Source organism: Haliaeetus albicilla, unplaced genomic scaffold, assembly GCF_947461875.1.
Source record: "Haliaeetus albicilla unplaced genomic scaffold, bHalAlb1.1 scaffold_34, whole genome shotgun sequence".
NCBI lineage: Eukaryota > Metazoa > Chordata > Aves > Accipitriformes > Accipitridae > Haliaeetus > Haliaeetus albicilla.
Window position 1 is genome coordinate 3,163,062 of NW_027212433.1, and position 16,861 is coordinate 3,179,922.

Below are 16,861 nucleotides of genomic sequence, written 5' to 3' on the forward strand. Positions count from 1 at the left end.
TTCCTTCTCTGCGCAAGCACAGATCCCAAAACCTGTTGTGCCTGTGAATAGGCCGCAGGGGGAAGGTGAAGACCAGCAACAGCTTTCCGGGCTGCCACCTTCCGTGTGGGACAAGGAGCCGGACGTTTGCCTTTTCGGGAACAGGCTCTGCCGAGGATGCGCACCGTGAGATGTTCCTTCTCTGGGCAAGCACAGATCCCAAAACCTGTTGTGCCTGTGAATAGGCTGCAGGGGGAAGGTGAAGACCAGCAAGAGCTTTCCGGGCTGCCACCTTCCGTGTGGGACAAGGAGCCGGACGTTTGCCTTTTCGGGAACAGGCTCTGCCGAGGCTGCGCACCGTGAGATGTTCCTTCTCTGGGCAAGCACAGATCCCCAAACCTGTTGTGCCTGTGAATAGGCTGCAGGGGGAAGGTGAAGACCAGCAACAGCTTTCCGGGCTGCCACCTTCCGTGTGGGACAAGGAGCCGGACGTTTGCCTTTTCGGGAACAGGCTCTGCCGAGGATGCGCACCGTGAGATGTTCCTTCTCTGGGCAAGCACAGATCCCCAAACCTGTTGTGCCTGTGAATAGGCTGCAGGGGGAAGGTGAAGACCAGCAAGAGCTTTCCGGGCTGCCACCTTCCGTGTAGGACAAGGAGCCGGACGTTTGCCTTTTCGGGAACAGGCTCTGCCGAGGATGCGCACCATGAGAGATTGCGTCTTTGGGAAAGCAGAGATTCCCAGTGCGGTGGTGCCTGTGACTAGGCTGCAGGGGGAAGGTGAAGACCAGCAACAGCTTTCCGGGCTGCCACCTTCCGTGTGGGACAAGGAGCCGGACGTTTGCCTTTTCGGGAACAGGCTCTGCCGAGGATGCGCACCGTGAGATGTTCCTTCTCTGCGCAAGCAGAGATCCCCAAACCTGTTGTGCCTGTGAATAGGCTGCAGGGGGAAGGTGAAGACCAGCAACAGCTTTCCGGGCTGCCACTTTCCGTGTGGGACAAGGAGCCGGACGTTTGCCTTTTCGGGAACAGGCTCTGCCGAGGATGCGCACCGTGAGATGTTCCTTCTCTGGGCAAGCACAGATCCCCAAACCTGTTGTGCCTGTGAATAGGCTGCAGGGGGAAGGTGAAGACCAGCAAGAGCTTTCCGGGCTGCCACCTTCCGTGTGGGACAAGGAGCCGGACGTTTGCCTTTTCGGGAACAGGCTCTGCCGAGGATGCGCACCGTGAGATGTTCCTTCTCTGGGCAAGCACAGATCCCCAAACCTGTTGTGCCTGTGAATAGGCTGCAGGGGGAAGGTGAAGACCAGCAAGAGCTTTCCGGGCTGCCACCTTCCGTGTGGGACAAGGAGCCGGACGTTTGCCTTTTCGGGAACAGGCTCTGCCGAGGATGCGCACCGTGAGAGATTGCGTCTTTGGGAAAGCAGAGATTCCCAGTGTGGTGGTGCCTGTGACTAGGCTGCAGGGGGAAGGTGAAGACCAGCAACAGCTTTCCGGGCTGCCACCTTCCGTGTGGGACAAGGAGCCGGACGTTTGCCTTTTCGGGAACAGGCTCTGCCGAGGATGCGCACCGTGAGATGTTCCTTCTCTGGGCAAGCACAGATCCCCAAACCTGTTGTGCCTGTGAATAGGCTGCAGGGGGAAGGTGAAGACCAGCAAGAGCTTTCCGGGCTGCCACCTTCCGTGTGGGACAAGGAGCCGGACGTTTGCCTTTTCGGGAACAGGCTCTGCCGAGGATGCGCACCGTGAGATGTTCCTTCTCTGGGCAAGCAGAGATCCCCAAACCTGTTGTGCCTGTGAATAGGCTGCAGGGGGAAGGTGAAGACCAGCAACAGCTTTCCGGGCTGCCACCTTCCGTGTGGGACAAGGAGCCGGACGTTTGCCTTTTCGGGAACAGGCTCTGCCGAGGATGCGCACCGTGAGATGTTCCTTCTCTGGGCAAGCACAGATCCCCAAACCTGTTGTGCCTGTGAATAGGCTGCAGGGGGAAGGTGAAGACCAGCAACAGCTTTCCGGGCTGCCACCTTCCGTGTGGGACAAGGAGCCGGACGTTTGCCTTTTCGGGAACAGGCTCTGCCGAGGATGCGCACCGTGAGAGATTGCGTCTTTGGGCAAGCACAGATCCCCAAACCTGTTGTGCCTGTGAATAGGCTGCAGGGGGAAGGTGAAGACCAGCAACAGCTTTCAGGGCTGCCACCTTCCGTGTGGGACAAGGAACCGGACGTTTGCCTTTTCGGGAACAGGCTCTGCCGAGGATGCGCACCGTGAGATGTTCCTTCTCTGGGCAAGCACAGATCCCCAAACCTGTTGTGCCTGTGAATAGGCTGCAGGGGGAAGGTGAAGACCAGCAACAGCTTTCAGGGCTGCCACCTTCCGTGTGGGACAAGGAGCCGGACGTTTGCCTTTTCGGGAACAGGCTCTGCCGAGGATGCGCACCGTGAGATGTTCCTTCTCTGGGCAAGCACAGATCCCCAAACCTGTTGTGCCTGTGAATAGGCTGCAGGGGGAAGGTGAAGACCAGCAACAGCTTTCCGGGCTGCCACCTTCCGTGTGGGACAAGGAGCCGGACGTTTGCCTTTTCGGGAACAGGCTCTGCCGAGGATGCGCACCGTGAGAGATTGCGTCTTTGGGAAAGCAGAGATTCCCAGTGCGGTGGTGCCTGTGACTAGGCTGCAGGGGGAAGGTGAAGACCAGCAACAGCTTTCAGGGCTGCCACCTTCCGTGTAGGACAAGGAGCCGGACGTTTGCCTTTTCGGGAACAGGCTCTGCCGAGGATGCGCACCGTGAGATGTTCCTTCTCTGGGCAAGCACAGATCCCATAAACTGTTGTGCCTGTGACTAGGCTGCAGGGGGAAGGTGAAGACCAGCAACAGCTTTCCGGGCTGCCACCTTCCGTGTGGGACAAGGAGCCGGACGTTTGCCTTTTTGGGAACAGGCTCTGCCGAGGATGCGCACCGTGAGATGTTCCTTCTCTGGGCAAGCAGAGATCCCCAAACCTGTTGTGCCTGTGAATAGGCTGCAGGGGGAAGGTGAAGACCAGCAACAGCTTTCCGGGCTGCCACCTTCCGTGTGGGACAAGGAGCCGGACGTTTGCCTTTTCGGGAACAGGCTCTGCCGAGGATGCGCACCGTGAGATGTTCCTTCTCTGCGCAAGCAGAGATCCCCAAACCTGTTGTGCCTGTGAATAGGCTGCAGGGGGAAGGTGAAGACCAGCAACAGCTTTCCGGGCTGCCACTTTCCGTGTGGGACAAGGAGCCGGACGTTTGCCTTTTCGGGAACAGGCTCTGCCGAGGATGCGCACCGTGAGATGTTCCTTCTCTGGGCAAGCACAGATCCCCAAACCTGTTGTGCCTGTGAATAGGCTGCAGGGGGAAGGTGAAGACCAGCAAGAGCTTTCCGGGCTGCCACCTTCCGTGTGGGACAAGGAGCCGGACGTTTGCCTTTTCGGGAACAGGCTCTGCCGAGGATGCGCACCGTGAGATGTTCCTTCTCTGGGCAAGCACAGATCCCAAAACCTGTTGTGCCTGTGAATAGGCTGCAGGGGGAAGGTGAAGACCAGCAACAGCTTTCCGGGCTGCCACCTTCCGTGTGGGACAAGGAGCCGGACGTTTGCCTTTTCGGGAACAGGCTCTGCCGAGGATGCGCACCGTGAGATGTTCCTTCTCTGGGCAAGCACAGATCCCCAAACCTGTTGTGCCTGTGACTAGGCTGCAGGGGGAAGGTGAAGACCAGCAAGAGCTTTCCGGGCTGCCACCTTCCGTGTGGGACAAGGAGCCGGACGTTTGCCTTTTCGGGAACAGGCTCTGCCGAGGATGCGCACCGTGAGATGTTCCTTCTCTGGGCAAGCAGAGATCCCCAAAACTGTTGTGCCTGTGAATAGGCTGCAGGGGGAAGGTGAAGACCAGCAACAGCTTTCCGGGCTGCCACCTTCCGTGTGGGACAAGGAGCCGGACGTTTGCCTTTTCGGGAACAGGCTCTGCCGAGGATGCGCACCGTGAGAGATTGCGTCTTTGGGCAAGCACAGATCCCCAAACCTGTTGTGCCTGTGAATAGGCTGCAGGGGGAAGGTGAAGACCAGCAACAGCTTTCAGGGCTGCCACCTTCCGTGTGGGACAAGGAACCGGACGTTTGCCTTTTCGGGAACAGGCTCTGCTGAGGATGCGCACCGTGAGATGTTCCTTCTCTGGGCAAGCACAGATCCCCAAACCTGTTGTGCCTGTGAATAGGCTGCAGGGGGAAGGTGAAGACCAGCAACAGCTTTCAGGGCTGCCACCTTCCGTGTGGGACAAGGAGCCGGACGTTTGCCTTTTCGGGAACAGGCTCTGCCGAGGATGCGCACCGTGAGATGTTCCTTCTCTGGGCAAGCACAGATCCCAAAACCTGTTGTGCCTGTGAATAGGCTGCAGGGGGAAGGTGAAGACCAGCAAGAGCTTTCCGGGCTGCCACCTTCCGTGTGGGACAAGGAGCCGGACGTTTGCCTTTTCGGGAACAGGCTCTGCCGAGGATGCGCACCGTGAGAGATTGCGTCTTTGGGAAAGCAGAGATTCCCAGTGCGGTGGTGCCTGTGAATAGGCTGCAGGGGGAAGGTGAAGACCAGCAACAGCTTTCCGGGCTGCCACCTTCCGTGTGGGACAAGGAGCCGGACGTTTGCCTTTTCGGGAACAGGCTCTGCCGAGGATGCGCACCGTGAGATGTTCCTTCTCTGGGCAAGCACAGATCCCATAAACTGTTGTGCCTGTGACTAGGCTGCAGGGGGAAGGTGAAGACCAGCAACAGCTTTCAGGGCTGCCACCTTCCGTGTAGGACAAGGAGCCGGACGTTTGCCTTTTCGGGAACAGGCTCTGCCGAGGATGCGCACCGTGAGATGTTCCTTCTCTGGGCAAGCAGAGATCCCCAAACCTGTTGTGCCTGTGAATAGGCTGCAGGGGGAAGGTGAAGACCAGCAACAGCTTTCCGGGCTGCCACCTTCCGTGTGGGACAAGGAGCCGGACGTTTGCCTTTTCGGGAACAGGCTCTGCCGAGGATGCGCACCGTGAGATGTTCCTTCTCTGGGCAAGCACAGATCCCCAAACCTGTTGTGCCTGTGAATAGGCTGCAGGGGGAAGGTGAAGACCAGCAAGAGCTTTCCGGGCTGCCACCTTCCGTGTGGGACAAGGAGCCGGACGTTTGCCTTTTCGGGAACAGGCTCTGCCGAGGATGCGCACCGTGAGAGATTGCGTCTTTGGGAAAGCAGAGATTCCCAGTGTGGTGGTGCCTGTGACTAGGCTGCAGGGGGAAGGTGAAGACCAGCAACAGCTTTCCGGGCTGCCACCTTCCGTGTGGGACAAGGAGCCGGACGTTTGCCTTTTCGGGAACAGGCTCTGCCGAGGATGCGCACCGTGAGATGTTCCTTCTCTGCGCAAGCACAGATCCCCAAACCTGTTGTGCCTGTGAATAGGCTGCAGGGGGAAGGTGAAGACCAGCAACAGCTTTCCGGGCTGCCACCTTCCGTGTGGGACAAGGAGCCGGACGTTTGCCTTTTCGGGAACAGGCTCTGCCGAGGATGCGCACCGTGAGATGTTCCTTCTCTGGGCAAGCACAGATCCCAAAACCTGTTGTGCCTGTGAATAGGCTGCAGGGGGAAGGTGAAGACCAGCAACAGCTTTCCGGGCTGCCACCTTCCGTGTGGGACAAGGAGCCGGACGTTTGCCTTTTCGGGAACAGGCTCTGCCGAGGATGCGCACCGTGAGATGTTCCTTCTCTGGGCAAGCACAGATCCCCAAACCTGTTGTGCCTGTGAATAGGCTGCAGGGGGAAGGTGAAGACCAGCAACAGCTTTCCGGGCTGCCACCTTCCGTGTGGGACAAGGAGCCGGACGTTTGCCTTTTCGGGAACAGGCTCTGCCGAGGCTGCGTACCGTGAGAAGTTCCTTCTCTGGGCAAGCACAGATCCCCAAACCTGTTGTCCCTGTGAATAGGCTGCAGGGGGAAGGTGAAGACCAGCAACAGCTTTCAGGGCTGCCACCTTCCGTGTGGGACAAGGAGCTGGAGGTTTGCCTTTTCGGGAACAGGCTCTGCCGAGGATGCGCACCGTGAGATGTTCCTTCTCTGCGCAAGCAGAGATTCCCAAAACCTGTTGTGCCTGTGAATAGGCTGCAGGGGGAAGGTGAAGACCAGCAACAGCTTTCCGGGCTGCCACCTTCCGTGTGGGACAAGGAGCCGGACGTTTGCCTTTTCGGGAACAGGCTCTGCCGAGGATGCGCACCGTGAGATGTTCCTTCTCTGGGCAAGCACAGATCCCCAAACCTGTTGTGCCTGTGAATAGGCTGCAGGGGGAAGGTGAAGACCAGCAACAGCTTTCCGGGCTGCCACCTTCCGTGTGGGACAAGGAGCCGGACGTTTGCCTTTTCAGGAACAGGCTCTGCCGAGGATGCGCACCGTGAGATGTTCCTTCTCTGCGCAAGCACAGATCCCAAAACCTGTTGTGCCTGTGAATAGGCTGCAGGGGGAAGGTGAAGACCAGCAACAGCTTTCCGGGCTGCCACCTTCCGTGTGGGACAAGGAGCCGGACGTTTGCCTTTTCGGGAACAGGCTCTGCCGAGGATGCGCACCGTGAGATGTTCCTTCTCTGGGCAAGCACAGATCCCCAAACCTGTTGTCCCTGTGAATAGGCTGCAGGGGGAAGGTGAAGACCAGCAACAGCTTTCCGGGCTGCCACCTTCCGTGTGGGACAAGGAGCCGGACGTTTGCCTTTTCGGGAACAGGCTCTGCCGAGGATGCGCACCGTGAGATGTTCCTTCTCTGCGCAAGCACAGATCCCAAAACCTGTTGTGCCTGTGAATAGGCTGCAGGGGGAAGGTGAAGACCAGCAACAGCTTTCCGGGCTGCCACCTTCCGTGTGGGACAAGGAGCCGGACGTTTGCCTTTTCGGGAACAGGCTCTGCCGAGGATGCGCACCGTGAGATGTTCCTTCTCTGGGCAAGCACAGATCCCAAAACCTGTTGTGCCTGTGAATAGGCTGCAGGGGGAAGGTGAAGACCAGCAAGAGCTTTCCGGGCTGCCACCTTCCGTGTGGGACAAGGAGCCGGACGTTTGCCTTTTCGGGAACAGGCTCTGCCGAGGCTGCGCACCGTGAGATGTTCCTTCTCTGGGCAAGCACAGATCCCCAAACCTGTTGTGCCTGTGAATAGGCTGCAGGGGGAAGGTGAAGACCAGCAACAGCTTTCCGGGCTGCCACCTTCCGTGTGGGACAAGGAGCCGGACGTTTGCCTTTTCGGGAACAGGCTCTGCCGAGGATGCGCACCGTGAGATGTTCCTTCTCTGGGCAAGCACAGATCCCCAAACCTGTTGTGCCTGTGACTAGGCTGCAGGGGGAAGGTGAAGACCAGCAACAGCTTTCCGGGCTGCCACCTTCCGTGTGGGACAAGGAGCCGGACGTTTGCCTTTTCGGGAACAGGCTCTGCCGAGGATGCGCACCGTGAGATGTTCCTTCTCTGGGCAAGCACAGATCCCCAAACCTGTTGTGCCTGTGAATAGGCTGCAGGGGGAAGGTGAAGACCAGCAAGAGCTTTCCGGGCTGCCACCTTCCGTGTAGGACAAGGAGCCGGACGTTTGCCTTTTCGGGAACAGGCTCTGCCGAGGATGCGCACCATGAGAGATTGCGTCTTTGGGAAAGCAGAGATTCCCAGTGCGGTGGTGCCTGTGACTAGGCTGCAGGGGGAAGGTGAAGACCAGCAACAGCTTTCCGGGCTGCCACCTTCCGTGTGGGACAAGGAGCCGGACGTTTGCCTTTTCGGGAACAGGCTCTGCCGAGGATGCGCACCGTGAGATATTCCTTCTCTGCGCAAGCAGAGATCCCCAAACCTGTTGTGCCTGTGAATAGGCTGCAGGGGGAAGGTGAAGACCAGCAACAGCTTTCCGGGCTGCCACTTTCCGTGTGGGACAAGGAGCCGGACGTTTGCCTTTTCGGGAACAGGCTCTGCCGAGGATGCGCACCGTGAGATGTTCCTTCTCTGGGCAAGCACAGATCCCCAAACCTGTTGTGCCTGTGAATAGGCTGCAGGGGGAAGGTGAAGACCAGCAAGAGCTTTCCGGGCTGCCACCTTCCGTGTGGGACAAGGAGCCGGACGTTTGCCTTTTCGGGAACAGGCTCTGCCGAGGATGCGCACCGTGAGATGTTCCTTCTCTGGGCAAGCACAGATCCCCAAACCTGTTGTGCCTGTGAATAGGCTGCAGGGGGAAGGTGAAGACCAGCAAGAGCTTTCCGGGCTGCCACCTTCCGTGTGGGACAAGGAGCCGGACGTTTGCCTTTTCGGGAACAGGCTCTGCCGAGGATGCGCACCGTGAGAGATTGCGTCTTTGGGAAAGCAGAGATTCCCAGTGTGGTGGTGCCTGTGACTAGGCTGCAGGGGGAAGGTGAAGACCAGCAAGAGCTTTCCGGGCTGCCACCTTCCGTGTGGGACAAGGAGCCGGACGTTTGCCTTTTCGGGAACAGGCTCTGCCGAGGATGCGCACCGTGAGATGTTCCTTCTCTGGGCAAGCACAGATCCCAAAACCTGTTGTGCCTGTGAATAGGCTGCAGGGGGAAGGTGAAGACCAGCAAGAGCTTTCCGGGCTGCCACCTTCCGTGTGGGACAAGGAGCCGGACGTTTGCCTTTTCGGGAACAGGCTCTGCCGAGGATGCGCACCGTGAGATGTTCCTTCTCTGGGCAAGCACAGATCCCCAAACCTGTTGTGCCTGTGAATAGGCTGCAGGGGGAAGGTGAAGACCAGCAACAGCTTTCCGGGCTGCCACCTTCCGTGTGGGACAAGGAGCCGGACGTTTGCCTTTTCGGGAACAGGCTCTGCCGAGGATGCGCACCGTGAGATGTTCCTTCTCTGGGCAAGCACAGATCCCCAAACCTGTTGTGCCTGTGAATAGGCTGCAGGGGGAAGGTGAAGACCAGCAACAGCTTTCCGGGCTGCCACCTTCCGTGTGGGACAAGGAGCCGGACGTTTGCCTTTTCGGGAACAGGCTCTGCCGAGGATGCGCACCGTGAGAGATTGCGTCTTTGGGAAAGCAGAGATTCCCAGTGTGGTGGTGCCTGTGACTAGGCTGCAGGGGGAAGGTGAAGACCAGCAAGAGCTTTCCGGGCTGCCACCTTCCGTGTGGGACAAGGAGCCGGACGTTTGCCTTTTCGGGAACAGGCTCTGCCGAGGATGCGCACCGTGAGATGTTCCTTCTCTGGGCAAGCAGAGATCCCCAAACCTGTTGTGCCTGTGAATAGGCTGCAGGGGGAAGGTGAAGACCAGCAACAGCTTTCCGGGCTGCCACCTTCCGTGTGGGACAAGGAGCCGGACGTTTGCCTTTTCGGGAACAGGCTCTGCCGAGGATGCGCACCGTGAGATGTTCCTTCTCTGGGCAAGCACAGATCCCAAAACCTGTTGTGCCTGTGAATAGGCTGCAGGGGGAAGGTGAAGACCAGCAAGAGCTTTCCGGGCTGCCACCTTCCGTGTGGGACAAGGAGCCGGACGTTTGCCTTTTCGGGAACAGGCTCTGCCGAGGATGCGCACCGTGAGATGTTCCTTCTCTGGGCAAGCACAGATCCCCAAACCTGTTGTGCCTGTGAATAGGCTGCAGGGGGAAGGTGAAGACCAGCAACAGCTTTCCGGGCTGCCACCTTCCGTGTGGGACAAGGAGCCGGACGTTTGCCTTTTCGGGAACAGGCTCTGCCGAGGATGCGCACCGTGAGATGTTCCTTCTCTGGGCAAGCACAGATCCCCAAACCTGTTGTGCCTGTGAATAGGCTGCAGGGGGAAGGTGAAGACCAGCAACAGCTTTCCGGGCTGCCACCTTCCGTGTGGGACAAGGAGCCGGACGTTTGCCTTTTCGGGAACAGGCTCTGCCGAGGATGCGCACCGTGAGAGATTGCGTCTTTGGGAAAGCAGAGATTCCCAGTGTGGTGGTGCCTGTGACTAGGCTGCAGGGGGAAGGTGAAGACCAGCAAGAGCTTTCCGGGCTGCCACCTTCCGTGTGGGACAAGGAGCCGGACGTTTGCCTTTTCGGGAACAGGCTCTGCCGAGGATGCGCACCGTGAGATGTTCCTTCTCTGGGCAAGCAGAGATCCCCAAACCTGTTGTGCCTGTGAATAGGCTGCAGGGGGAAGGTGAAGACCAGCAACAGCTTTCCGGGCTGCCACCTTCCGTGTGGGACAAGGAGCCGGACGTTTGCCTTTTCGGGAACAGGCTCTGCCGAGGATGCGCACCGTGAGAGATTGCGTCTTTGGGCAAGCACAGATCCCCAAACCTGTTGTGCCTGTGAATAGGCTGCAGGGGGAAGGTGAAGACCAGCAACAGCTTTCCGGGCTGCCACCTTCCGTGTGGGACAAGGAGCCGGACGTTTGCCTTTTCGGGAACAGGCTCTGCCGAGGATGCGCACCGTGAGATGTTCCTTCTCTGGGCAAGCACAGATCCCCAAACCTGTTGTGCCTGTGAATAGGCTGCAGGGGGAAGGTGAAGACCAGCAACAGCTTTCCGGGCTGCCACCTTCCGTGTGGGACAAGGAGCCGGACGTTTGCCTTTTCGGGAACAGGCTCTGCCGAGGATGCGCACCGTGAGATGTTCCTTCTCTGGGCAAGCACAGATCCCCAAACCTGTTGTGCCTGTGAATAGGCTGCAGGGGGAAGGTGAAGACCAGCAACAGCTTTCCGGGCTGCCACCTTCCGTGTGGGACAAGGAGCCGGACGTTTGCCTTTTCAGGAACAGGCTCTGCCGAGGATGCGCACCGTGAGATGTTCCTTCTCTGCGCAAGCACAGATCCCAAAACCTGTTGTGCCTGTGAATAGGCTGCAGGGGGAAGGTGAAGACCAGCAACAGCTTTCCGGGCTGCCACCTTCCGTGTGGGACAAGGAGCCGGACGTTTGCCTTTTCGGGAACAGGCTCTGCCGAGGATGCGCACCGTGAGATGTTCCTTCTCTGGGCAAGCACAGATCCCCAAACCTGTTGTCCCTGTGAATAGGCTGCAGGGGGAAGGTGAAGACCAGCAACAGCTTTCCGGGCTGCCACCTTCCGTGTGGGACAAGGAGCCGGACGTTTGCCTTTTCGGGAACAGGCTCTGCCGAGGATGCGCACCGTGAGATGTTCCTTCTCTGCGCAAGCACAGATCCCAAAACCTGTTGTGCCTGTGAATAGGCTGCAGGGGGAAGGTGAAGACCAGCAACAGCTTTCCGGGCTGCCACCTTCCGTGTGGGACAAGGAGCCGGACGTTTGCCTTTTCGGGAACAGGCTCTGCCGAGGATGCGCACCGTGAGATGTTCCTTCTCTGGGCAAGCACAGATCCCAAAACCTGTTGTGCCTGTGAATAGGCTGCAGGGGGAAGGTGAAGACCAGCAAGAGCTTTCCGGGCTGCCACCTTCCGTGTGGGACAAGGAGCCGGACGTTTGCCTTTTCGGGAACAGGCTCTGCCGAGGCTGCGCACCGTGAGATGTTCCTTCTCTGGGCAAGCACAGATCCCCAAACCTGTTGTGCCTGTGAATAGGCTGCAGGGGGAAGGTGAAGACCAGCAACAGCTTTCCGGGCTGCCACCTTCCGTGTGGGACAAGGAGCCGGACGTTTGCCTTTTCGGGAACAGGCTCTGCCGAGGATGCGCACCGTGAGATGTTCCTTCTCTGGGCAAGCACAGATCCCCAAACCTGTTGTGCCTGTGACTAGGCTGCAGGGGGAAGGTGAAGACCAGCAACAGCTTTCCGGGCTGCCACCTTCCGTGTGGGACAAGGAGCCGGACGTTTGCCTTTTCGGGAACAGGCTCTGCCGAGGATGCGCACCGTGAGATGTTCCTTCTCTGGGCAAGCACAGATCCCCAAACCTGTTGTGCCTGTGAATAGGCTGCAGGGGGAAGGTGAAGACCAGCAAGAGCTTTCCGGGCTGCCACCTTCCGTGTAGGACAAGGAGCCGGACGTTTGCCTTTTCGGGAACAGGCTCTGCCGAGGATGCGCACCATGAGAGATTGCGTCTTTGGGAAAGCAGAGATTCCCAGTGCGGTGGTGCCTGTGACTAGGCTGCAGGGGGAAGGTGAAGACCAGCAACAGCTTTCCGGGCTGCCACCTTCCGTGTGGGACAAGGAGCCGGACGTTTGCCTTTTCGGGAACAGGCTCTGCCGAGGATGCGCACCGTGAGATATTCCTTCTCTGCGCAAGCAGAGATCCCCAAACCTGTTGTGCCTGTGAATAGGCTGCAGGGGGAAGGTGAAGACCAGCAACAGCTTTCCGGGCTGCCACTTTCCGTGTGGGACAAGGAGCCGGACGTTTGCCTTTTCGGGAACAGGCTCTGCCGAGGATGCGCACCGTGAGATGTTCCTTCTCTGGGCAAGCACAGATCCCCAAACCTGTTGTGCCTGTGAATAGGCTGCAGGGGGAAGGTGAAGACCAGCAAGAGCTTTCCGGGCTGCCACCTTCCGTGTGGGACAAGGAGCCGGACGTTTGCCTTTTCGGGAACAGGCTCTGCCGAGGATGCGCACCGTGAGATGTTCCTTCTCTGGGCAAGCACAGATCCCCAAACCTGTTGTGCCTGTGAATAGGCTGCAGGGGGAAGGTGAAGACCAGCAAGAGCTTTCCGGGCTGCCACCTTCCGTGTGGGACAAGGAGCCGGACGTTTGCCTTTTCGGGAACAGGCTCTGCCGAGGATGCGCACCGTGAGAGATTGCGTCTTTGGGAAAGCAGAGATTCCCAGTGTGGTGGTGCCTGTGACTAGGCTGCAGGGGGAAGGTGAAGACCAGCAAGAGCTTTCCGGGCTGCCACCTTCCGTGTGGGACAAGGAGCCGGACGTTTGCCTTTTCGGGAACAGGCTCTGCCGAGGATGCGCACCGTGAGATGTTCCTTCTCTGGGCAAGCACAGATCCCAAAACCTGTTGTGCCTGTGAATAGGCTGCAGGGGGAAGGTGAAGACCAGCAAGAGCTTTCCGGGCTGCCACCTTCCGTGTGGGACAAGGAGCCGGACGTTTGCCTTTTCGGGAACAGGCTCTGCCGAGGATGCGCACCGTGAGATGTTCCTTCTCTGGGCAAGCACAGATCCCCAAACCTGTTGTGCCTGTGAATAGGCTGCAGGGGGAAGGTGAAGACCAGCAACAGCTTTCCGGGCTGCCACCTTCCGTGTGGGACAAGGAGCCGGACGTTTGCCTTTTCGGGAACAGGCTCTGCCGAGGATGCGCACCGTGAGATGTTCCTTCTCTGGGCAAGCACAGATCCCCAAACCTGTTGTGCCTGTGAATAGGCTGCAGGGGGAAGGTGAAGACCAGCAACAGCTTTCCGGGCTGCCACCTTCCGTGTGGGACAAGGAGCCGGACGTTTGCCTTTTCGGGAACAGGCTCTGCCGAGGATGCGCACCGTGAGAGATTGCGTCTTTGGGAAAGCAGAGATTCCCAGTGTGGTGGTGCCTGTGACTAGGCTGCAGGGGGAAGGTGAAGACCAGCAAGAGCTTTCCGGGCTGCCACCTTCCGTGTGGGACAAGGAGCCGGACGTTTGCCTTTTCGGGAACAGGCTCTGCCGAGGATGCGCACCGTGAGATGTTCCTTCTCTGGGCAAGCAGAGATCCCCAAACCTGTTGTGCCTGTGAATAGGCTGCAGGGGGAAGGTGAAGACCAGCAACAGCTTTCCGGGCTGCCACCTTCCGTGTGGGACAAGGAGCCGGACGTTTGCCTTTTCGGGAACAGGCTCTGCCGAGGATGCGCACCGTGAGAGATTGCGTCTTTGGGCAAGCACAGATCCCCAAACCTGTTGTGCCTGTGAATAGGCTGCAGGGGGAAGGTGAAGACCAGCAACAGCTTTCCGGGCTGCCACCTTCCGTGTGGGACAAGGAGCCGGACGTTTGCCTTTTCGGGAACAGGCTCTGCCGAGGATGCGCACCGTGAGATGTTCCTTCTCTGGGCAAGCACAGATCCCCAAACCTGTTGTGCCTGTGAATAGGCTGCAGGGGGAAGGTGAAGACCAGCAACAGCTTTCCGGGCTGCCACCTTCCGTGTGGGACAAGGAGCCGGACGTTTGCCTTTTCGGGAACAGGCTCTGCCGAGGATGCGCACCGTGAGAGATTGCGTCTTTGGGAAAGCAGAGATTCCCAGTGTGGTGGTGCCTGTGACTAGGCTGCAGGGGGAAGGTGAAGACCAGCAACAGCTTTCCGGGCTGCCACCTTCCGTGTGGGACAAGGAGCCGGACGTTTGCCTTTTCGGGAACAGGCTCTGCCGAGGCTGCGCACCGTGAGAAGTTCCTTCTCTGGGCAAGCACAGATCCCCAAACCTGTTGTCCCTGTGAATAGGCTGCAGGGGGAAGGTGAAGACCAGCAACAGCTTTCAGGGCTGCCACCTTCCGTGTGGGACAAGGAGCTGGAGGTTTGCCTTTTCGGGAACAGGCTCTGCCGAGGATGCGCACCGTGAGATGTTCCTTCTCTGCGCAAGCAGAGATTCCCAAAACCTGTTGTGCCTGTGAATAGGCTGCAGGGGGAAGGTGAAGACCAGCAACAGCTTTCCGGGCTGCCACCTTCCGTGTGGGACAAGGAGCCGGACGTTTGCCTTTTCGGGAACAGGCTCTGCCGAGGATGCGCACCGTGAGATGTTCCTTCTCTGGGCAAGCACAGATCCCCAAACCTGTTGTGCCTGTGAATAGGCTGCAGGGGGAAGGTGAAGACCAGCAACAGCTTTCCGGGCTGCCACCTTCCGTGTGGGACAAGGAGCCGGACGTTTGCCTTTTCAGGAACAGGCTCTGCCGAGGATGCGCACCGTGAGATGTTCCTTCTCTGCGCAAGCACAGATCCCAAAACCTGTTGTGCCTGTGAATAGGCTGCAGGGGGAAGGTGAAGACCAGCAACAGCTTTCCGGGCTGCCACCTTCCGTGTGGGACAAGGAGCCGGACGTTTGCCTTTTCGGGAACAGGCTCTGCCGAGGATGCGCACCGTGAGATGTTCCTTCTCTGGGCAAGCACAGATCCCCAAACCTGTTGTGCCTGTGAATAGGCTGCAGGGGGAAGGTGAAGACCAGCAAGAGCTTTCCGGGCTGCCACCTTCCGTGTGGGACAAGGAGCCGGACGTTTGCCTTTTCGGGAACAGGCTCTGCCGAGGATGCGCACCGTGAGATGTTCCTTCTCTGGGCAAGCACAGATCCCCAAACCTGTTGTGCCTGTGAATAGGCTGCAGGGGGAAGGTGAAGACCAGCAACAGCTTTCCGGGCTGCCACCTTCCGTGTGGGACAAGGAGCCGGACGTTTGCCTTTTCGGGAACAGGCTCTGCCGAGGCTGCGCACCGTGAGAAGTTCCTTCTCTGGGCAAGCACAGATCCCCAAACCTGTTGTCCCTGTGAATAGGCTGCAGGGGGAAGGTGAAGACCAGCAAGAGCTTTCAGGGCTGCCACCTTCCGTGTGGGACAAGGAGCTGGAGGTTTGCCTTTTCGGGAACAGGCTCTGCCGAGGATGCGCACCGTGAGATGTTCCTTCTCTGCGCAAGCAGAGATCCCAAAACCTGTTGTGCCTGTGAATAGGCTGCAGGGGGAAGGTGAAGACCAGCAAGAGCTTTCCGGGCTGCCACCTTCCGTGTGGGACAAGGAGCCGGACGTTTGCCTTTTCGGGAACAGGCTCTGCCGAGGATGCGCACCGTGAGATGTTCCTTCTCTGGGCAAGCACAGATCCCAAAACCTGTTGTGCCTGTGACTAGGCTGCAGGGGGAAGGTGAAGACCAGCAACAGCTTTCCGGGCTGCCACCTTCCGTGTGGGACAAGGAGCCGGACGTTTGCCTTTTCGGGAACAGGCTCTGCCGAGGATGCGCACCGTGAGATGTTCCTTCTCTGGGCAAGCACAGATCCCCAAACCTGTTGTGCCTGTGACTAGGCTGCAGGGGGAAGGTGAAGACCAGCAACAGCTTTCCGGGCTGCCACCTTCCGTGTGGGACAAGGAGCCGGACGTTTGCCTTTTCGGGAACAGGCTCTGCCGAGGATGCGCACCGTGAGATGTTCCTTCTCTGGGCAAGCACAGATCCCCAAACCTGTTGTGCCTGTGAATAGGCTGCAGGGGGAAGGTGAAGACCAGCAAGAGCTTTCCGGGCTGCCACCTTCCGTGTAGGACAAGGAGCCGGACGTTTGCCTTTTCGGGAACAGGCTCTGCCGAGGATGCGCACCATGAGAGATTGCGTCTTTGGGAAAGCAGAGATTCCCAGTGCGGTGGTGCCTGTGACTAGGCTGCAGGGGGAAGGTGAAGACCAGCAACAGCTTTCCGGGCTGCCACCTTCCGTGTGGGACAAGGAGCCGGACGTTTGCCTTTTCGGGAACAGGCTCTGCCGAGGATGCGCACCGTGAGATGTTCCTTCTCTGCGCAAGCAGAGATCCCCAAACCTGTTGTGCCTGTGAATAGGCTGCAGGGGGAAGGTGAAGACCAGCAACAGCTTTCCGGGCTGCCACTTTCCGTGTGGGACAAGGAGCCGGACGTTTGCCTTTTCGGGAACAGGCTCTGCCGAGGATGCGCACCGTGAGATGTTCCTTCTCTGGGCAAGCACAGATCCCCAAACCTGTTGTGCCTGTGAATAGGCTGCAGGGGGAAGGTGAAGACCAGCAACAGCTTTCCGGGCTGCCACCTTCCGTGTGGGACAAGGAGCCGGACGTTTGCCTTTTCGGGAACAGGCTCTGCCGAGGATGCGCACCGTGAGATGTTCCTTCTCTGGGCAAGCACAGATCCCCAAACCTGTTGTGCCTGTGAATAGGCTGCAGGGGGAAGGTGAAGACCAGCAACAGCTTTCCGGGCTGCCACCTTCCGTGTGGGACAAGGAGCCGGACGTTTGCCTTTTCGGGAACAGGCTCTGCCGAGGATGCGCACCGTGAGATATTCCTTCTCTGGGCAAGCACAGATCCCCAAACCTGTTGTGCCTGTGAATAGGCTGCAGGGGGAAGGTGAAGACCAGCA